The sequence below is a fragment of the Acinonyx jubatus genome, chromosome C1 (genome assembly GCF_027475565.1).
Source record: "Acinonyx jubatus isolate Ajub_Pintada_27869175 chromosome C1, VMU_Ajub_asm_v1.0, whole genome shotgun sequence".
Taxonomy (NCBI): Eukaryota; Metazoa; Chordata; class Mammalia; order Carnivora; family Felidae; genus Acinonyx; species Acinonyx jubatus.
In genome coordinates this window covers 28,236,081-28,258,043 of record NC_069381.1, presented here as the reverse complement: position 1 = coordinate 28,258,043, position 21,963 = coordinate 28,236,081, and the positions used below count along the sequence as shown (strand labels likewise).

At 52.3% G+C, this 21,963-nt stretch overlaps 1 long non-coding RNA gene across 4 annotated transcripts; it reads right to left on the bottom strand.

The window, feature by feature from the left end:
• Positions 1–2,999: 2,999 nt before the first annotated feature.
• LOC106973257 (uncharacterized) lies at positions 3,000–12,313 on the bottom strand. Of its 4 annotated transcripts, none has more exons than XR_008293955.1 (4): positions 8,383–12,313; positions 5,509–5,649; positions 4,684–4,887; positions 3,000–3,435 (listed from the first exon to the last, which is right to left on the bottom strand). It is a non-coding gene; the product is annotated as an uncharacterized LOC106973257 (long non-coding RNA). The 4 variants fall into 4 exon arrangements; XR_008293960.1 differs by having other exon boundaries at positions 3,000–3,344; XR_008293957.1 differs by having other exon boundaries at positions 5,509–5,643.
• Positions 12,314–21,963: the final 9,650 nt, after the last annotated feature.

The following is a 21,963-nucleotide window of genomic DNA, read 5'->3' as shown; positions in this document are numbered from 1 at the left end:
AAATTCTGAGCGCCCTCCCAGGGAGCCATCCCACCGCACAGAAGGGGCACAGGACATCTGCCTGGAGCTCCTGTCTTCCGACCCCCAGAGGGAGCCACGTGGCCCAGCCCAGCCCAGGGGCAGGCGTCACATGGCACCTCCCGTGGGACCAGCCTTACGGAGCACGTGGACGCCTGCTCCCCAGGGTGAAGCGCCCAGGACCCAGGATGGGAGGGGGTAGGGCCCGTGCCCTGGGGATGCCCCCACATCGGAGCAGCCCCGCCCAGCCTCCCCCCCACCCCCACCCCCCGTGCCACCTCTGTTCTCTTTCTTCTCGCTCCCAAGTCACTGGGTGACAGCCCGCTCCTCCTTCCCGAGGAAGCTGCGATCTGAGTCAACACTGGGGCCTCCACTGGAGCTGCTCAGAGGAGGCTCCACAGAAACCCTGCCCCTGTGGGTCCAGGGTCTTGAAATCAATGAAATAATTTTTGGACAAACACCTCACACTCGCAGACTCTCCACTGGCACCAAGAAAGAGCCGCCCGCAGATGCAGGGGCCCCAGGGTAGGCTTTAACTCCCACTGCTGTCTCCTGCAAGCCCTTCCGTGAGGAAGCTGGTGTTTGAAAACGTGCATGTGCAGAAGCGTGCCTCGTGTGTACGTAGGGGCTGCGGGGATGTGTGTGCACCGCTGTGTGCGTGTGTCTCCCTGAACGTGTCTATTGATTAGCTCTTGCCGCACAGCAGAGCGCACCAGTTATCGTTGTCCACGCGTCTGGATTGCCTGGGGTGGCTGATCTGTTCTGGGCTCTGCTCCACGCATCTGTCACCCCCCCTGCTGGAACGGGCGGGCTGGCCCAGGCACCTTCTTTCCGTGGTGTTGGCGTGAGGACAAGAGGGCAAGTGGGTGAGGTCTCGCCTGGGAACTGGCCCTCCGTTGCATCCACCTTATCCTATTGGCCAAAGCAAGTCACATGACCACACGCAAAGTGAAGGGGCCCGGAACTGTGTTCCGCTCTCCTCAGTGGGAAACACCAAACCATCACATGGCAAAGGACGGGGATACAGGGAGAGGTGAGGGATTGGGGCTGACACTGCGTTCTGCCTTCGTATGCGTGTGTATATGTTTGCATGAGCTCTTCCACGTGTGTGTGCAAGATGTCTGTGCATGTGCATGGGCGTAGATAGCTGTGGGTGTGCATAGGCGCCCTTTCACATGTATGTCAGTGCGTGCAGAGCTCTGCGTGTGCACGAGAGTGTCAAGCTGAGCACAGACCTGCGTTTCTTTGGGCGAGGCAGCATCCTTCAGACACACATACGCGGCCGCCAGCCAGGCGACGCCAGAAGAGCGGACAGGCCAGTCCTACGAAGCGAGTTAAACCCTCACAGAGATACCTGTGGGGCCCTCCACCAGTCTCGTGCCATCCCCACGTGCTTGGGAGCTCTTGCTCTGTTAGTGGCCCTGAGAAAATTCACTGGTCAGTTGTCTTGTAGTCTATTATTACCAGATGTATGTGTGTTCCAAACAATCGTTTTTAAATTGCCTCATTAGTCTGTCTCAACAGACCCAATCCCGCTACACTTGGCTGGCTCAGATTCTCTGGGACAGAGCTCTGGGCAGGCGGCTTGCTTGCTGATGCATTTCGTCGAAGCGGGTGCAGAAGGGAGGGGTCCCCAGAGGAGATGAGAAGGTGCCCCCACCCACCTCCCCAAAGAGGCAGCACGGAAAGGTGTGGACTTTGGAGTTCGAGCTGGTTTCAAGTCCAGAAGCGGCCCTTTACAAACTGCATGACTTTGTATAAGCTCTTTGAGCCTCAGTTTCCCCTTCTGCAAAACAGAGCCGTGGTCCCAGTATCATGGGTGGGTGTGAGAAGAGAAGGGCACCGTGTGGTGTGTCAAGCATCTGCACGGTGCCCGGCCCGCCTGGCAGTGGCTAGAACACGGATGTCCCCTTCCCTCTGCTTTCTCAAAGAGCCTCTGAGCTCCGGGCAGAGGCTGGGCCACAGTCAGGGCTGAGCAACTGAATAGGTAGCACCGTGGCCCCGCCCACAGGAGTCCACCTGACTCAGATGAGTTACCTCCGGGTAACTTTATCGGAGGACCTCAGGACACGGGCCCTAGGGTCAGACTGGGCTCAAATCTCTGCTCTCCACCCCCGGTGGCTCACTGCCTGTCTTCTCTAAGGCCCCCGTGTGCTCCTCTGAAAGCAGGGATGATTAATAGTACTCAGCTTCCATGGTACGTTTCCTGCCCAATCAGAGCCCTTTCCCCCAAACCCCCAAACTCCATTTTACTCTCTGGGATGAAAATCATCCTGAAGTCAACCCATGTCTCTGCCTCGCCAGCCGGGGGATCTTGAAGTTACAGTCTCTCTCAAGAGCTCCGCACGGGAGTGTCGGCACCCATTACGCCGTGCAGGGAAACAACTCTGGGCTTCTGAGTTGTCGCTTCCTCCTGTCCTTAGCTGTCACTTCTCCGGCAGCCAGGGGCTGTCACTTCTCAGGCAGCCCCCGGATCTCTGTTCCTAACCCGCAGTGGACACTTCTCTTTGTAAAGGGCCACATAGTAAGTAATTTAGACTTGGTGGGCCACATGTGGTACCTGCCCCATGCTCTTTGTTTGCTTCAACCCTTGAAACGTGTAAAGCCCATCCTTAGCTTGGCAGCCACACAAAAGTCCTGTGGGCTGGAAGTGGCCCATGGGATGTGTTTGCCGACTCCTGGAGAGGCAGGTACACCGGCGAGTTAAACACGTACCTCAAGGGAGCCAAAATCAAGAGTCGGACCCTTAACCGACTGAGCCACCCAGGCGTCCCTAAAAATTTTTAAACAAAATATGACACGTGTTCGTGATTACAAAAATGAGTCACAGAAACAAACCAAGGAGAAAGTTAAAAAAAAAAAAAATCACCTAAAACCCTGCTCCCAGAAACAACCCTGGGTACCGTGTTGGTGAACATTCTCAGCCACCTCTGTCTGATTGTAAACACATATGGACGCAGTTTTGAATGAACGGGAGCAGACGCCACAGGCTGTGGTGTAAAACGCTTTTTTCTCTCGACAATATGTTGTGGACATCTTTCCATGTCAATAAATACAGAGCGGCAGCTTTGTGTTAAACGGCTGCACGAGCCTCTATCGCGTATACGATCGGGGCTTGGAAATGCAAACCGGCATTCGGTCCCACGTGGCTCCCAAAGAGAGTGTTGGTGGGACCGTGCTCAGGGGACAGCCGTGGTGGCTGAGCCATGCCACGGCTGCCACAGACGGGGTCTCAGACTTGTCCTCGGAGCAAGTCCCTTGAGGGTGGGTCCCAGGGCGGCCTTAGGCAGGGCTTTTGAAGAGGGTCAGTGGCCCCAGCTGGCTCCCTGAAAAAGTATTGCTGTCCTCAGGAACTCGGCTCTCCTGGGGTTCTTTTTGAGGTGCAGGCAGTCGTAAGGCTGGGCCATCGCTGCAGGGCTATGGGCATAAGTGGGGATGACCTGGGGGAAATCTTTCCAGAGCAGTCTGTGAGAACAAAGGTCAGTGCCCCCGCCCCACTGAAGCTTTTGGTGCAAGCAGAGGCTGGAGAGCTAAGAAGGTGCAGCTTCTCACCTGCTCCCCGGGGACAGGCGGGGGCCCCAGCTGCCGCCTCTGTGATTTGCATTCAGCCCTTGTCTCTGACAAACTCAGCAAGCAGCAGCCTGCTCCCAGAGATGTGCTATTTTAAGTGCTTCCCCTCCACCCCTAAGGGTGCCATGTGTTTATCTTGCTTTCCAGTTAAAAGGGAAAATCAATTTCACTCTTACCTTAGGAAGGTTTGGGGGGGTGGGGGGGGGCTTCATTTCATTAAAATGAAAGTGGGAGTGGGGGCGCGGGGGGGGGGGTTGCTTCAGAGTCCCGCCCTCTACCCCCCTCCCCCCAGGCCAGTTGTGAATAAACAATAGCCTGGGTCCACCCAGACTGTGGGTCTCAGGAAGCCCCGGGCTCACCTACAAGGGGCCAGGGGCGTGTGGGTTACAACCTCTTATCCCAGAGCGAGGAAGGGAGGAGCCAAGCTCATCAGTGCTTGTGTGTGTGTACGTGTGTACGTGTGTGTGCACACACGGCTGGAACTGGTCCAAAGATGCATGTGTGTATGGGCCTGGCTTGGCCCTGAGCTCCAGGCACCATTCTGTTGGACGGACAAGGACTGTAGGTCTCGGCTGGGCCACCTTCCTCATCCCCCACCAGTGGCGGCCTCCTTGGTGGTCTGCATTTCTACCGTCCATCTTCTTGGCCGGGGAATCCCAGCTCCAGCCTTTGGTACAAAGGCCTGCTCAGGCTGCCTCCTGCTCTGAGATGGGGGCCCCTGGGGGCTGAGCTGCTGAGGTAGCCAAACAGAGCATGCCATCCGCAGGGCAGAGGTGTCTGACCAGAGAAGGGCCAACTAGGGGTCCCTCTTTCCCGGCTCTGGAAGTTTTCACTGAGAAGAGCCTTTGGAGTAGAAGGTGTAGGAAAGGAGCTCCTTGGGGGTGGGGGGCGGATTCTGGAGACGGGGTCTTCCTGCAGAGCAGTAACCCTTGGAGTAAAAGGTAGCCATCTTCTCCCAAAGACCACCAGCCCTGATTGAAGGCTGCTGGGTAAGAGCGTAGGTTTGTGGACTGCTTTTCTCCCCCGTCCACCCACATATTTAACGAACATTTACGGAGAAGCCTTGGGTTCCAAGCAATTTAAAAACCTCCTCACCTTCCCTTTGAATGCCCCCTCCCTTGCATGGGGCTGATGGAGACTGCAGCGACAGGGGCTAGACAATGCTCCTGTCCTCAAGGAGCTTCCGACCCAAAGGGGGCCGGACCTGGGACCAGACGCATCGAGGCAGGTGCTCTGATGGGATCGTGAGCCAAATGCTGTGGGAACGCACGCGTGGGGCTGATTCCCTCTGATGGAGACCTGCAGGAGAGAGGCTCACGGGAGAAGTGGGGCTTGACTTGTCCCTGAAAGGGTGAGCCAGCCTTTAAAAGATGCCGAAGCAGGTGACACATGGCCCAGCCCGGGGGAGTGGCTTGACAGATGTTCAGTGATCCCATGTGCGTGGTGGGTGGGTGGCAGTGAGTGGGCTGGGGCAGGGCAGGGGGAGGGGCTGAGGATCTGGAAGGTTTTGAGGAGAGGAGTGGAAGAGTCTCAACTGTTGTCTTGAGAAGATCACTTTGTAAGAGTGGGCGGGGGGATGGATTGGCCCCGGGGGGAGCAGTAGGGTTTGGGGAGCCCTCAGGGGGGCTAGCAAAACAGCCCAGGATGGAGAGAAGGAGCAACGGCAGAGGCAACTGAAGGGTCTGGGCAGGGCGGGAGAAGTGTTGTCTACGATCACTTTGTGACAGCAGGATGGGCGGTGGTACTTGTAGAAGTGACAATGGCGGGGTTCCCACCACCAGCTCACAGGACCCCTGGGTTGGAGATGCCCATGAGGTCATGCGGTCCACACTCCTGCCCCTGCCCCTGTGCCTGAACCCCCTTGTAAGCCACCTGGGCTTTGGGACCGCAGTGAACGCCTCCGCCAGGATTCAAACATACCGGAACATTCCACCACACTCTTCTGGTGAAGTGGTGTTCACTTCCTTCCGGCTGGATGCTTCCGGCTGTTACAAAGGTCGCCTTTCAATTTAAATGAAACTTGCCTCTCCACCGCCTCCCTCAGTCTGTCCAATTCTGTTTCTTGGAAGACAACAGAAAGAGTCTGATGCATATTTCATACGCCTGGTCATCAGGTACTTGATGGTAATTCTCCTGTTCTCCCAAACTCTTCTTATCTCCGGGCGATATTGTAAAAATGGAAATCATGTGAACATTTATTGTGCTTTTCCTGTTCTAGGCGCTGTGCTGACAGCGTCACATACGCCGTCTCAGGGGCTGGATCATGAGTAGCTTTGAAACGTCTTTGTAAGGGGTTCCATTGTAATCCCACAGGCGTGAGGGCTCACTGCAGACTTTTAAGTAGGGAGGGGATATTTTAGGAAGACCACTCAGGTGGCCAGCGCGAAGAGTGCCAGAACGGATGTGGTGAAGTGAGGAGGCTGCTGGAATGATCCAGGGGAGGAAGGAACAGGGTCTGAATTTGAGAGGTGGTAAAAGGTGCGGCAGACAGGCATGAGGTGAGAGACATTCAAGGTCAAGTCAATAGGAGCTGGGAGGGGTTGGACATGGGAGGTGAAGGAGAAGAAGAGTCTAGGGTATCTTCAGATTTTTATCCTAAGTGGATTCTATGAAACAGAAAGTCTAAGGAGCATATCTGGATCATTTTGAAGGCGAAGAGAAGGAGAGATTACATTTGGCTTTGCCCATATGGCGTTGTAGATGCCACTGGGACACTATTTATTGACTTTAACACGCCTCTGTTTAACATTTATTGAGGATCAACTACGTACCAGGCACTTCGCTAGATGGTAAGGTTATGAAAATTTGGTCACTCTTGCTCTTAAGGGGCTTACTATCTAGTGGCGGGAGACATACATGTAAATTGACAAGTGTAAAAAAATGACTACTGGGGCACCTGGGTGGCTCAGTCAGTTGAGCAGCTGACTCTTGATTTTGGCTCAGGTCATGATCCCAGAGTTGAGAGATCGAGTCCTGTGCCGGGCTCCACACTGGGCGTGGAGCCTGCTTAAGATTTTCTCTTGCCCTCTGCCCCTCCCCCGCAAAAAAATTAGTACTACAGGGTTTTCTTTAGGGAGTGAATGGATAAACTGTGATACATTCGTGCGAAGGAATATTATTCACTACTAAAAAGAAATGAGCTATCAAACGCTCATGAAAAGACACAGAAGAAACTTAAATGCACATTGTTAAGTGAAAGAAGCCAATATGAAAAGCCTACACGCTGTGTGATTCCAACTATCTGACATTCTGGACAAGGCAAAACTATGGAGCTACAGTAAGAAGATCAGCTGTTGCCAGGGGTTAGGAGGGGGGAAGGGACGAGTAGGCAGAGCACAGAGAACTTTTAGTCAGTGAAGCTACCCTACAATACTATGATGGCGGATAAATGTCATTGTACATTTGTCAAAACGCTTAGAGTGTATAACACCAAGAGTAAACCCTAATGTGAACTGTGGGCTTGGTGTGATCATGCCTTGTCAATGTGGGTTCACTGATGGTAATAAATGTGCCATTCTGGTGGGGGGAGTTGATATAGGGGAGCAAGTGCATGTGTGGGGACTGTGGGTATTTGGAAACTATCAGTACTTTTCTGCTTAACTTAGCAGTGAACTCAAAACGGCTCTGAAAATAAAGTCTATTTTAAAAGTGAGTATTACAAGATGCTAAGGTTGAGATCTGTGTAGGGACTAGAACTCTGAAGGGGGAGGGGTGGTCGGGAAGGGCGTCATCATGGAGGGGACCTTGACTTGTGAGAGACATTCAGCGGAGACCAGTCTGTAGCTCAGAAGAGGGCTCTAGGCAGGCGATAAGGGTTTGGAATTCATTGGATCATCCATGGAAGCCAGGGGAACATGGGAAGAGTATATGAAGTTCAGAAGAATGGAATCATGAAGGTGGGACCCCAGCTATGCCAGTGCCTGAGGGCTGGGAAGACCTGGGAGAGGGTGAGAAAGGAAGAAGGAGGATGAGACAAGAAGGACCCTGGGTGAAAGGAACATGCTGAAAAGTGGAGAGTGTATGAGAGTGGCACTGGGGAATGGGAAAACGAGGGAAATAGATAAGTCCCCGAGAGTGCGTTGGAACCCATGGACTAGAGCAGACATAGGCTGGGTCATCTAAAAATGAAAAATTGTTCAGGGACCAGGAGTGCTGGACTATAGCCTATTTTGTCTGTCTAGGAAATCTAAAATAAGAAAACCGTTGGCCAGAAGGAAGTTGATCACGGAGCAGAAGAGAGTGGGAGTGCCCAGAGAAAAGAGAGGCAGTGCCCATCCCAGGGAGGTCTAGAAGACAAGAAACCGTGACCTTCGGGAAATTCTGTTCTTAAAGACACGTACAGAGCATTCAAGCTATAAGATTTGGAGTTTCTGGTCCCAATGGCAAGAGCTTCTCAAGGGCAAGAGGAATGGATGCAGAAGGCTGTGGTGGTCTCTAGTCTGTTCCACCAGATGTCTTTGCTCTGAGTCTGTTTGCCAAGCAGCCTTCCAGCACTTGTGCAGATCTGTCCTTAAGTTGCCAGGGCCTGAGTCCAGCCTTTTCCAGTGGAGACTAAGAATTTAGTTACCTCCAGCTGCTCATGGAATCCCCTATATGCCCTTTCTTCTCACTTGACCTCATGCTCCATTGACAGAAGGAAACTCCTTCACCTTCTGCCCCCACCACCAAATCTACTCAACTACAGATACTCATATCAAAACCTACAGCTGGTATTTTCCTTTCCATAACATGGTTGGAAGACTTTGCGCATATGTCCAAATCCTCCATTTATGCCCTGGACTCGAGCCAGCTCACCTTCCTCAGGGCTTTGCACCTTCCTTCCCTCTTGCCGCTCTCCACAATCCTCCTCACCTACAGATGTGCATGTTCTGGAATGACATCTTTTGAAAACCCCTATAATTGGCCAGACACCTTGCTCCAAGCATTGTCCCATTTCCCTGCTTGTCTGTACAGCGAGATAGGTCAAACAAATAATTGCCTACAACTGCTGTAATCACGTCTCCCCCTCTGATTCTCCCTCTCACCTTTTCTACCTGGGCTTCCATTCCCACCATCCCACCAAAAGTCCTCTTGGCAAGATTACCTGGTGGTCCCCGTCCCGCCAAATCCAACGGTTGCCCCTCATTGGCACTCAACCCTGACAGCTCCTCCCTCTTCCTTAAAATGGCTCCTCTCTTGGCTTCTGGGACACCCACTCTTCTCAATTCTCTCCCACTTCAATGGCCTTTCTTCAGTGTCTCTGGCAGGCTACACATCCTCTACTTGCTGGATGACCAGGAGTTTCCCAAACTAGGTCCTCAGCCTTGACTGAGCCTCATGCTCACCTGTCAGGCTGCATAGTTGTCAACACTCCGCGGACGTCTGTCAGGACTCTGGGATGGCACATGGCCAAAGCTGAGCTCTTAATTTCTTCCAGAAATCGGTGCCCCGTCTCAGGAATGGGAACACCATCTTCCCCAGTGCTCAAACCAGATACTTGGGAGCCACCTTTGATTCCTCCCATGTTTTGTCTTACAGTGAGGCCAACTATGACTTCCGCTGGTTCTACCTAGAAATTATAATCTGGCTTTGCCAGATTCTCTACATGTCTGTAGCTACCACCTGTGGATACTTCATAGCATGCCCAGGGCACCCGATCCTCCAGTGGTGGCGTCCTTCTCCAGGAATTCCTCTCCGTTGAAGAGAACCCTCTTTTGTTTGAGGCTACGTTCCCTCCCCAGGCCCACACCCCGTCGTCCAGGGACTGGTTGAGTCTACGGTCTGAAAGCCTGACCCTCTGGCTTCCATTTAGGACAGCTCCAAGGACGTCTCCCAGCTTGGTGGCTTCCCTTGAGGGGGGCTGAGGGCTCTCAGTTGCAACTTGTTCACAGTTGGAAGTTGTGCCTGCTGTCCTCACTCCCCCACAGGTGTCATCCCTGAGCGCATCCCCCAGGAAATCACCTGTATGCAAATCACAGAATTCCAGAGTCTGTCTCCAAGGAAAACAATCTACACCAGTCAAAACCGCCATCACATCTCCCCCCACAGCCCTGCGATAGCCATTCCGCTAGTCTCTCTGCTTTGGCCGTTGCCTCCCTCTAATGCATTCTCCAGGTAGCAACCAGACTGCTCTTCATAAAACAAGAACCACATCATCGACTCCCCTGCTTTAAATCTCTGTTCATTCACCGTTGCACTTGGACTAAAGTCCAGACTGGGCCCGGGGGGGGGAGGGGGGCGGGCTGAGCCCGCTAGTGTCTCTGGCCTCATCTCCCACCACTCAGCGGTTCGCTCAGCTCTGCAGCAGCCACACTGGCCTTCTTTCTGTTCTTTAGACACCCCAAGATGCTGCCCGCTTTAGAGTCTTTGCATTAGCTGCTCCCTTGGCCTAGAGCGCTCTTCCCCCCAATCTCCCCATGGCTGGCTCCTTCATTCAAACCCCAGTTCAAATGTCACCTCCCTGGAGAAGCTTTCTCCGACTGCTTGCTCTAATATAGGTTCTCTATGTAGGATTCTCTGTCACTTCATCCTCCCTTGTTGTCATCACAATACTTCCACACATGAAATCTTACAGTCTATCTACTTCTGGGCCTATTTTAATCTGTGCCCCTGTGCCTCTAATGCAATCTTCTTTGAGAGTAAGGACTGTGCCCGTATCGTGGAGTGCTTTAGTGCTGCGTCTGCAATACCCACAAGTATGCAAGGGTGTATCAAGATGAATGAATGAAGGAGTAAATGGAAGTTTCCAGGAGCCAGCATGCCAGGATCTAATCACTCTTGAGTCCTCCCGAAAGAGGTTCAGATTCAGCGAAGGTCTTGTTGGGACAAGGCTCTAAGCCACTTCAGTCACCAACATCAAGGGCCAAAGGGGAGTCAAGTACAGGAAGGACACAAATCATTCAGCAGATTTAGTAACTAGGAGATTATTGGTGACCTCGAGGAGAACAGCTTCAGTGGAGTCGAGGAAGCGGAGGAATTAAATTGCAGCAAAATGAGAGTGAATAGAAGGGCAAGAAATGAATACAGAAAACTCTTGGAAGGAATTTGTCAGGGATGGAAAATAAAGGCTCACTTGTTTTCTGTTGATTGCTTGAGATGGGCTTTGCTCGGTTATAATCTAGGGGAAAATTGCTGATCTGGTACTGCCGTGAGCATCCACTAACACTCTTAGGGGCTGCTGGTGGTGCTAGGCTCTTCTCTAAGCTCTTTATGTATGCATTTGTTTTCTGTTACTATGGAACAAATCGCCACAAACTCGGCAGCTTGCAACAACACATATTTATCATCTTATAGTTTCTGCAGGTCAGGAATCCTGATATGGCAGAGTTGGGTCCTCTGCTCTGGGTCTCAAAGCTTACAGTCGAGGTGACAGCTGGGTTGAATTCTCATCTGGAGGCTCAACTGGGGCAGACTTCACTTCTACACTCACTCAGATTGTCAGCATAATTCATTTTCTTGTGGTTGTAGTGCTGGGGCTGTGGAGTCTTGGTGGCCATTGGCTAGAGGCTCCTCTGAGGTCCTAGAGGCCACCTGCAATCTCTGGAGGATGCCCAGGGTTCCCCAGTGTGCCTGATTACTTCATGAAGCCAGCAAGGAAAGTCTGTACCTCGAGTCTTCTAAGACAGAGTCTTATGTAATGTGACATAATTATGGGAGTGACATCCCATCACCTTTGCCATATGCCATTGGTTAGAGGAGCAAGTCACAGGTCTCGCCTCTACTCATGCCAGGGGATTTCACGAAGGCCTGAACAGGAGGAGATGGGGATCTTGAGGGACCTCAGAATCAATCCACTGAACTCATTTAATCCTCACAAAACGCCAGGAGGTGGACCTTACTGTTATCCTCATTTTATGGAGGAGAATACTGGCAGTGAGAGAGAAGGGGGGACAGACAGAGCAAGACCCATCAGGCAGCAGGAAAGGGGATAATGCAGAGCATAGCTGGAGAGTTCTACTGTAATCGGAGGAGAGACACCTCATTCACTGATACTGGAGAGGAAGGAGAGAAGGATCCAGATCAGCTCGTAAGATTGGGGCGAGTTCCTAGGCATCTGCCCAAGAGGCGTAAAAATATATATCCGCACAAAGATGTGTATGCAAACGTTCACAGCAGCATCACTCCTCACAGCCAAAGAGCAAAAACAACTCACATGTCCGTCACCTAGTGAATAAACAAAATGTGTTTTACCCATACGATGCGAGAGCATTTTGCAATAAAATGGAACCAGCTTCTGTTGCAGGCTGCAACATGGACGAACCCGAAAAAGAAGTCAGACACAAAAGATTACGCGTTGTGCGACTCCATTTACGCGAAATGTCCAGAAAAGGCAAACCTGTAGAGATAGAACGTAGATTCGTGGATGCCTAGGGCTTGGGATAGGAATGGTACATGACTCAAAGATTAGAACGGGGTGATGACTGCACAAGTCTCTCAAAACAGCAAATATCAGTAAATTGTACACGTCCACGGAGGAATTTTATGGCATGGAAATTACACCTCATTAAGCTGTTTTAAAAAAAGAGAGGGGCAGTAAGTTGGTGGAGTACTTCCCACCCCCGCCAAAAGGCCTTTTTCTCTCCCACCCAGGTCAGGTCATATGCGGAGAGTGAGGAGTGTGGTGTGCGGGTGAGGGGGGTTGTCCAGAGGGGACAAGGACTAAAAAGCCAGGAGTGGGGACTAGAGACGTAGCTGATGTGTGGAAGGCCCTTGCTGGGGGAGCGGAGACACCGAGCTTGACGTGTTCCAGTCTTGCTTTCTTCAGAAACCCAAGTCCCTAAGAAAAACAAGGGTCACGGTCTTAAGCCAGACTTGGCATTTTGCCGGATGGGATGGAAAAAAAGGACAAGGAGGTTGAGGGTGATGGGAGAGTGGAGTCAATAGGATGGCAGTGGCGACTCAGGACAGGGGAGGAAGCAGTGCTGGGGGTCCGGGGACAGCTGATGGAGGGGACAAGAGGCGAGTTCAGACATGGGGGTTGCAAGGAGGCCGTGGGCCAAGTATGGTGGGAGTGGGGGTGCACGGGGACAGTGAGAGTGGGTGTTGCATACGCTTTTCCTTTCGTGTCCTCAATTGTCAATATCCTTCTGGAACCGTGGTGCCCCGGCCTGGGTGTGTCCCATCTGCGCCGTTACTCGCTCCCACGGCAGAGAGCTGACTGGTCCTGAGCTTACTGTCCAACTCACAGCCCTAGAGCTCTGTATGCAGTGGGCGCGTCCGTAAGGCGGCAGTTGGGTTTAGGACCCAAGGGCAAATTGCACATTTACACTTGTGCCGCTTTAGCTTGTAAACCTCAGCCCGTTGGTCCAGCCGGAGGACATCTGTCTGATCCCACCTCCTCGGTGGTGCCTGTCTCCGGCTGTGTACCGTGTACCTGTCTGCCAGCAGGTGCTGTCTGGTCCTCTCTGTCACTGGTGTCCCGGGCCACCAGAGCGCCTCATGCTGACTGTGGCTGGAGCTCTTGGATCGTCCATCCCAGGAAGGAAAACACAAACATTGCAAAGCCCTCAGGTCTTCAACCTCTTGCCTGGGGAGTGGGGAGCAATCTCTTCCATCGGGTGCCTCCCTGGGGTTCAGAACCTCCTGTCCCCAGCCAGCCGGCCCTTTGGAGGTGAAGGCGAGTCCACCCCAGCCTCCCTTTCACGCTCCAAGTCCCACAGGAAGGAGGATCGATGCTTTCTGTCTCCCGGAGACAGACCGCGCATTCCTGCAGGGCTATTGACAGCCTCTGAGCTCTCTCGTATCTTCCATACTTCATTTGTGAAAAGAACTGTAATTACCCTCAAGGAGTCATTGGAGAAAAGTATACAAATTGAAAAGGACTGGAATTGGGCACCTCTGGCTGCGGAGAGAACACTTTCCGTATTGAACCGTTCTCTCTCGGGCCCGAACATTCCCGTTTGCTTGGCCCTTAGCTTTTCTGCCGAAAACTGTGGCAGCCTTTGTGCCCGCCCTGACAATGGGCGTTTGACACGGAGGGCAGCGAGATTAATGAAAGACCAGAGTTTTCCATTTCTCCCTTCCACAGCTAACTACTTTCCTTTCAACTCCTACTGCTAAATAGCTCAGACAATTAATAAAGCTTCGGTTGTGCTTTGGGGTTTTTTTTTTTGTTTGGTTTTTTGTTTTTTGGGGTTGCTTTTTTTTCCCCTCTCTCTCTCTCCTTTTCTTCCCACACAGTTGGTTGTTGACACGGCCTTAACCCGACCATCCAGTGGCCTTGTTAACTGGTCCGGAGACTTAGATCTTGCCAAGAGTGGAGAGTTCTACGATCTGGGGAAGAAAATGTCCCTGTTGCGGGGCAGTTATCTGAGGTCAAGACGCTGAGAGCCTTGTCCCAGGCCCTGCAAGGTGACCCTGGGCCTGGGCCAGCCTCTGAGCTCCCTGCCCAGCTGCCTGACCTGACGGTGCCTTGGCCTTGAGGCCTTTTTGTTTGGGGAACTGTATTATTCATTCCCTGGGGCTGCTGTAACAAATGACGTCAAACCTGGTTGGCTTGCAACAGCAGAAATTTATTCTCCCACAGTTCTGGAGGCCAGAAGTCCAAAATCAAGGTGTTAGCAAGGTCGGATCCTTCCGGAAGCTCTGAGGGAGAATCTGTTCCATGCCTTTCTCCTAGCATCTGGTTATGGCCCGCAGTCTTTGGTGCTCCCTGGCTTGTCGATGCATCATTTCATCTCTGCTCTGCTTCCCCCACCTCCCTGCTTCCCTGCGTCTTCTCCTTTTCCATCTCTTATAAGGGCACTTGTTGGTTTTAGGGGCCACCATGATCTAGGATGATAATCTCATTTTGAGGTCATTACCTTAATCATTTCTGCAAAGACCCTCATTCCAAAGAAGGTCACAACCAGAGATTCCAGGTGGACGTACATTGTGGGGGCACAACTCAAACCGTTGTAGAACCCAACAGAACTCCTCTGCCCCCCGGAATTCAGAGCTTGGGCCGCTTCAAGCCCCATTCTCTGCCTAGTGCGAGAGGCTAAAGCCCACTGTGTGTGCACAGCAGCCGTCGGGGAGCAGGTGGGGGTGGCCATGGGGCAGGCGGGAAAGGAGGAGGGTGAGCACAGACCATCGCAGCCGTGGACTCCCACTCACCTGCTCCCCGGCTGTCCAGCCTCCTGAAGCGAACCCTCAAATACCAGCTGGGATTTGAAGAAGCTGCTCAGGACCACCCCCGTCCCCCCAACCCATTTCCTTTCTATCCTGTTTCCCCAGCTCTGAACTCTCAACCTTGGGGCACTGAATTCTCCCCTCGTTTCTGCCCTTGGACCTCTGTTCTTGCAGACTCTGCTGGGTCTCCCCTTAGCCCTGCCTCCTTCTACTGCCCCGGGGGACAATCATAGCATTAGGAGCACATGTCTGGAGTGCTTATCCTGTGCCAGGCACCGTTCTAAGCACTTCGTACACATTAGCTCCTTTAATTCTTACAACAGCCCTGTGAGGAGGGTACTGTCAGTGCTACCCCCATTTTAGAGATGGGAAAACCGAGGCCCAGAAATGTCCAGTAATTTGGCTAAGGCAGGGTTTCTCAACCTCATCACTGCTGACAGTTGGGGCTAATAATTCTTTGTTGGGGGAGCTATTCTGTGTGTTGTAGGATGTTTAAGCGGCATCCGTGGCCTCTGCCCACTGGATGCCAAGATCACTGCCACCCCCTCAGTCGTGACAACAAAAATGGCTCCAGACATCGCCAACGTCTCCTGGGGTGCGGTGAAACCACCCCAGGGTGAACCCCCTGGCCTAAGGCCATGTGATAGTGACTGGAGAATCTAGGATTAAAGCTCAGCAGGTCTACACCTGGTCCAGTAGTCCCCCCTAATTGATGCCTATTCTGGATTTTGATCCGTGCAGGCACTACACGTTCAAGGTTAGGGCTGACACCGTAGCTTATACCGTGAAATCTAATGTCCATCCTTGCCTGACACTTCACACCGAGACAGGCTAACCAGGCACGGGGAGGAGGGGTGCACACTTTCTAGGGCAGCTCGGGGTCTCCAGCCCTGCACCGCTCCTGGCCGTGGCCGTGCCTCCTAGCTGCCCCGAATGGCTCAGCATTGGGGTGTGGACACCACAGCTCCATGTGCATCGCGACCCTGGATTCACAAGTATACCCTGGGATCCTCCCTCGTTTCTGGTTCTCAGGACAGGGGGTGGGGGTAAGGGGATTCGCCCCCTTGATGGCCTTCTAGGGACGGTGCAAGGACTCTACCTGTTCTCCTTAAGCACATGAGAGATTCCCGCTTGTGCTCCTGGGGGAGGGGATGGCCTTTTGAGGTCTCTTCCAACCTGGCTTTTGTCCATTCTAGAAATGGTGAGGGTTTTGGAGTCTTCGGAGAAGGACTAGTAATTAAAAGGGCGAGTTAATTGCCCCTGGTGGTCATGGCTACTGCCCTTGGCTTATGGCCCTCCCTTTCACAAAGAAAAAAGAACGTGTTAAACTAGGAAAGCCAGAAAGGGTTGTTTGTTCTGTGTTCCTTCCCCTTCCCCACCCCCCGGGCCCCCGCCCTCCAACCACACACACAAGTACGGACAGTGATGGTGGAAATCTCTGCGTTTCTTTAACAAGAGCTCCTCTCTGCCTGATTCTGTAACGAAGGAGAAAGGACCAGATCGTGTCATTCTCGGGAGAAACGTACCCACTCTTTCCAAACACACAGTGGCTCCGAGGCGCTAGCTGCTTTTCATCGTCTGCTATAATCGCTTGTTTTTTATTGGCACATAAAAGGGCTTCCTGTAAAACATATTAAAGCTTCCAATTCTGAATGAAAAGCACTTGATGTAAAATCTCTCCAGGAACAGGAGCCACAATCAAGCGGGGGCTGGTGGCATCTCCCCTGTGTGGGAGGGACAGCAGCCTGGACAGTGGGTTGACGCCACCCTTCAAGGAGCTGGGGCTGAGGAAACCACCCTGGGAGGACACAGCCTGGCTGCCCCAACCCCCCCCCCCCCCGCCCCCGCCAGGAACCTGGGCCTTCGCTCCTTCTCCTATGGGCTGAACCCTCCCCAGATGTATTCAGACACGTACCAAAGAAGATCCGAAGCCCCAGGCAAACATGATACATGGCTTCCGGATGCCTGTTTTATTAGAAGATTCAGGAAAAAAAAAAATGTTATTATCTTTATGTGCAAACAAACATGGCAATATTAGGGAGTAGAATACAAAACACGTGTGCGTTTTTAGGATTAAAGCGCAGTTTCCGAGAAACTGTTCTGGCTCTGAGCAATGCTCCTGTCTAGTAGGGATCCTAGAGCAGAAAAGTTTGAGCCACATTGATGTTTGGGTCCAAGCCCTAATTCCCTGGCATTCAAAATCCTTTGTGATCTGGCTCCATCAGTGGAGTGGAAAAGTCCACTGCCTAGAACATAAGCTTCCCAAACGCAGGTGTATCTTTCCGAGGAGAGAGAACTCAGGCCAGAGGGGAGACAGGGTCCCGCATCACACGGCTAGGTGTGATGTCAAGCCTGAGCCTCCTGCCTCAGCCGTGCTGTTTCTGGAGTTCCTGCCCTCCCCGTGGCCCCCTCTCTAAAGGAGTTCCTATTATTATACCCATTTTACAGATGGGGAAACTGAAGCACAGAAAGGTTAAGCAACTTGCCTGAGGTCACACAGCCAGGAAGTGGAGGAATGTAGCATCTGAACCCGGGTGATATCCGGCTGCAGGACAAGCATACGTCTGTCTGCCTCTTAAGCTTCTCTGTATCTGTTTTGTCTTTAGTGTTCTCCAAGAGTAGTCTTTAGACCAGCAAGGTCAGGATCATCTGGGACCTGGTTAGAAACGCACGTTCTCCGGGCGCCTGGGCGGCTCAGACGGTTAAGTATCCGACTTCGGCTCAGGTCATGATCTCACAGTTCGTGAGTTCGAGCCCCGCGTCAGGCTCTGCGCTGACAGCCTGGAGCCTGCTTCGGATTCTGTATCTACTTCTCTCTCTCTGCCCCTCCTTCGCCTGTGCTCTCTCTCTCTCTTTCTCTCTCTCAAAAATAAATAAATAAACTTAAAAAAATACTTAAGAAAAAAATGAAGCACACATTCTCAGTCTGGACCCTGGACCTTCTGAATCAGAAACGCTGGGGGTGGAGAGCAGTTGTCGGTGGTTTAGAAAGCCACACAGGTGATTTAGATTCCTGTGTAAGTTTGAAAATCACTGCTTTCGAGGGTTAAAGTGAAATAATGTTTATAAAATTCTTAGCGCAGCATTCAACAAACGTTAGCTATTATCACGACCAGCTTTATTTGATAAGAGTGAAAAAACCGTTGTGGGGAATATAAAAAAACACCTGTCTCCTTGGTAAAGAGCCATGGAAAGCAACTTACACTGGCAAAAAAAAAAAAAAAAAGAAGAAAAAGTATTCAAGTGCACTGGGGGGAGAGATACCGACAAAGCTGTCATAGTGGTGCACCTGGCACCTGGAACTTGATCCAGTGCAAATAGATGTACCCCCCCACCCCCGCCAAAGGGGCAGAGCCCATCTCGTCATTTGAAGGACGCCGTTGCCTCCTCCTGGAACCTGATATGATCTGGTTAACGAGCTGGCCGGCTGATTCACTGGCTGGCCTAAAGCTAGACCTCACCCTGGTCCTCTCCTGGGCACCCCCATCCCTGCCCGCATGGGCTCCACCCCACGACAAGGACGCCACGTCCCTTGGCCTCCTAGGCTTGCTCAGGTCTCATGAAGACACTCCCCTTCGGGCGTGACCTGCCCCCTTGTCACTGCGTGTCACCCTCAGTGGCGATGGGCTTGCCCTTCCCCCGGGCCCGGCGTGTAATTGGCCTGGCATTACCCCGCAGTCTCCTGGGAATTGCTTCTGTCAGGAGCAGAACAAGCTTATCTGTTTAGCCTGAATTATGTCACCATGTGCTCAATGTAAATCTGACCGCCTTCCCGAAGCACCCGTCCTGGATGGATTTGTGAATAATTTCGCCACCACAATTATTTTACAATTTTGAATCTTGGCTGGCAACTTAATGCATAGTTTGCAGCAAGAAGCTGCATGAATCAGGACTTCAAACAAAGGCTCTCCAATCGGGCATGGGGCTCCCAGTGCTGAGAGAGGCGGGGAGCCCCTCCTTCAGGGGGTGGGAGCTGGACTTCCGGCCCACACCCCCAGGCCACGTCCCCGCTTGGAGCTTCTCTCTGCTCAGGGGCCTTTCCGGTGCTTTCCACGTCAGTTTTTTTCTTGTTATCTTAGTGTTTAAGTTGATTTCTACTTTTATAAATTGGAGGGGGGTGGCAGGTAGCGGTCTCGCCTTCTCTCTTCCTGTTTCCAGGGCCACTTTCCCTGATCTCCTCACCCTCCAGGACAGGACCTGGTCCATAGAGATCATCTATTCCAGCATGTTTAAATGTCTGTCCCCCCAGGTCCCAGAGGTGCCTCGGGCTGCCTTGGGGTGGTGGAGGGAAAGGCTCTGGGCTCTGTTGCCTCAATCAGGGCAGCTCCCTTTTGATTTATTTCATACATTTTTTTTATTTGAATAAAAGTGTTCAGCTGCTAGAAAATTCTGAAAACCCATGCTGTAATCTAACCCTTTTGTTTTACAGAACGGGAATCTGAGCCTCGGAGAAAAGGGGCATTGCTAAGCAAATTTGCTGTAAAGCACACGGATGAGAAACACAGGCTCTGGCAAAGGTCCCCCAGAACTAGCCTCTTTCCTTGACTAGCTCGTGCGACCTTGAGCTAAGCTGAGGCTTCACCCCTCCCAAGACTCAGTTTCGTCAGCGATTAAATGGGAATAATAATAGATTTGTTCTGTACATTAAATGAGATCACATGTAAAGAGCCCAGCCCAGGGTCTGCACCCAATAAATCAATAAATGTTAGCTCAGGGTATTAACCTGGGTCCACTAAATCCCAGCCATAAGAACACACACCAGAAACTACGTGTGGTGGAGTCTGTGTGTAAGTAAAGAAGAAACTGACATGGGCTGAGCACCTAATACCTGCCAGGGTCCTATCATTTCATCTTCAAACCTGCATGTGGGTCTCACATCATCGGCATTTTGCTGGGAAGGAAACTGGAACCTCGAGCGGCGGACTGGCCAGGGCAGCCTCCCCGATGGGATTCCACCCTCCTGAGACCAGATGCTGGCTCCAGCCGTTCCAGTAAAAGGATTCATTCGGCTGGCACTTGGGCCGGGCTATTAGCAGTTTCTTCAAACCACGTTAGCTGTTTTCCCCAAGTACGTTTATTAACAGACTTTGTGTCTGCTGCCTTTTGCCCGTGTTTACTTTTATAGCATTCTATTCCTGCTGCATGTTGTTCTATTAGCCACCTTTCCTCCCTAGTTTTGTTTTGTTGTGTTTGTATCCTCTCTCCACTTTCATAAGTGATGAAAGAGACTCGTGAGGGGCCTCTCACCAGGGAGGAGGCACCGGGAGAGTGGGTGATGCGGTTCTTTACAAGCTTCAAGGCTGTAGACGAATGGAATGGACGTATGGGGGAGGGACTGGGCACCCCTTTATTCGCTCGATTATTTGGCTGGTATTCATCAAGACAGATCTGGTCTCTGCCCCCGGGGGACTCAGGGCAGTGCAGAGGGCAGATAAACTAGCCGTGGGAAGACTGAGCAGTGCTGCCCTGATTAGGCAAGTCCTTGGTGTGCGGCTCATGGGAGCACCTCCCTGGGGCCCCACCTCAGCACCCAGCTCGGGCATGGCCCAGAGGAGGTCTCACAAAAGGTGCCGAACAACCATTTGTGAGAAAGTCACAGTGGCGTCAGCTCCTCGCCTGTGTGCCCCGTCCTTTCCCTGGGCTCCACGGCCAGGGTCTGTTCAGACCTGTAGCCAGACAGCGCACCCCTTGGGGGGAGTTTGCTCAGCTCGCCTTCAGGACGGTGTCCTGTTCCCCAGCCATTCTGGATACCCCGACTTTCCTTCCCTGGTGTCTGTTGGGGACCTAAGAGACCCCAGCTAGGGCAGAGATAAGTGGAAGAAACAAACATCCTGCCATTTCTTCATACATGCAGACACACATACATGTACAGATCTCTACCGTCCGCACAGATCTGTGCACACAGATCAGTGTCGGCATCCAGAAAGACATGCCCCCCTACTTAGAAGTTCATGGCAAATACCCCCCGCCACACACACACACACACACACACACACACACACACAGCATAGAATCATACAGTCACTTAATTCTTGTTGAAAACCTGCATAAACCAGACACCATTCAAGGCCCAGAGAAGAGCAGGGTTTCAAAGAGACGCTCCATACCCTCCTGGAGACAAGGAAGAGGCACGTTAACACAAAAATAAATGTATAGTAACAAATACACGTAAGTGCATTGAAGGAAAGGAGTAGAACACTGTGAGAAAAAAACAGCAGGGAATGTGTTCTTTAAGTTGAACGGGAAGGTAAGTAGCAGAGGAAGCACGTGTGCGGAGGCCTTGAGGGAGAAAAGAGTTCCCAACATTCAAGGAGTCAAAATATGGAATCAGCATTCACATCAACACAGACTGCACATCCATAGGAGTATACGTAGAAATCTACGCACAGGTGAGTGTGTGCCCCAAGCACATGCACCGCGCACCCATAGACAGGTGCCTGGGGCGCTCACGCAAACACATATACGAGTGGGGAGGAGCACACACACATACACACATACTTGCACACACATGCACCTGTGTATATGTGCAGAGCACGTAGAGACACGCATAAACGAACAGGAGAACGAACCTGAAGGCACCGAGCACAGAGATGGCCATGGAGCACATACAAATACTAATTTTTCCGTATGCATACAGACACAAGATGAGCGTGCACCGTATCCATACACGTCTGTCCACAATCACCCCCCACGTGTGACACGCACCCCCGTGCATGGAAGGAAATAGCACGTGGTCCAGAGCATCAGAACACACGGTGATTCCCAGGCCCCGGACCATGAAAGTCAATGGCCATTAAGGAGCCGATCCCTCCTTGGGTTCTGCGAACACCCGGGGGCATAATCCGCGGCCACCTCCATTTCTGCACAGCTTTGGAAGGATTCTGGATGGTGAGGACGAGGGGAGGGGGATGGAGGTCTTAGAGTATTTGACATTGTCAAGCCCTGCCCACGGCAGCTTTTCTCCCTGAGCTGTATGCGGATGGTGTTCTCTCCTTCCAGAGGGCGCTTGGCTCCTTAATCCATTTTCCTTGGCCTTTCTTTGCAGGTCAGACAAGTGGCCTGTTGGCCACAGAGGTCAGCTAAAGTTCCCTGGGGACTGGAGGCTTTCTTTTTGCAGTTGGTGGTGGGAGGGGAGGGCGGGTTGATTTCCTGAGGGTCCGGATATCCTTCTCCCCTGCTGGGTGTGAACAAGGCAGAGCCTGGGGGCCATGCTCTCTGGGGACTTGAGGCCCAGCTGAGGGGGTTGGGAGAACTGGGCAAAGTTCAACTCTCAAGTTCAAAGTTCAG